The sequence below is a fragment of the Carcharodon carcharias genome, chromosome 5, assembly GCF_017639515.1.
Source record: "Carcharodon carcharias isolate sCarCar2 chromosome 5, sCarCar2.pri, whole genome shotgun sequence".
Classification (NCBI taxonomy): domain Eukaryota; kingdom Metazoa; phylum Chordata; class Chondrichthyes; order Lamniformes; family Lamnidae; genus Carcharodon; species Carcharodon carcharias.
In genome coordinates, this window is record NC_054471.1 from 37,750,129 (window position 1) to 37,750,752 (window position 624).

General features: G+C 39.9%; 1 pseudogene; it reads left to right on the top strand.

Annotated features, from left to right (window-relative positions):
* Positions 1–210: 210 nt before the first annotated feature.
* Positions 211–369, top strand: LOC121278501 (annotated as a pseudogene).
* Positions 370–624: the final 255 nt, after the last annotated feature.

Here is a 624-nt window from a genome sequence, read left to right on the forward strand (position 1 = left end):
AGTGCACCAAGGGGTTGGAAGCTGAGTAAAATCCCTTGGAAAGTATGCACCAGAAAATCTTTGACTTAAAACATATATTGTAAATATTTCCAGTGTAGGGAGGCACCTCAAAATGCCACACTCTGTATTGGAAAAAACTGAAATATATTTCATGCCATGTCAAGTTTTAACTGTTATGCAATGTACTTTTACAAATTTTACAAATAAAGTATGTTTTTGAAAAAAACATCTGTTCTTATCAGTTTAATATCTGATATGTCCATTACCTGAGGACCATATATTGGAAAGGGGAGATGAAAAGGGGCTTGCTCAGGCCAACTCTTACACATCTACCCAGTATCGCAGTACCTCTAGGAATGGGTCTCTGTTCTTTTGGAGGATTTTTAAAATTAAAAATAGCTTCACTCAAAACAAAAGCAAGCCTGCTGGAAACCTCAAATAATCTCTGGCCAGGATTTTACGTCCCTGCCGTGGGGCATGCAGCAGGCCAGCCAAATGTCCAGTGACTTTCAGCAGGATTGGAAGATTCCAGCAGCGAGTGTGGCCAGAAAATCCTGGCCTCGGTCTTCATTTTACTTCCTTTCTCTTTGCAGCTTTCACTTTTTACTCTCCCTTTTCTCTTGT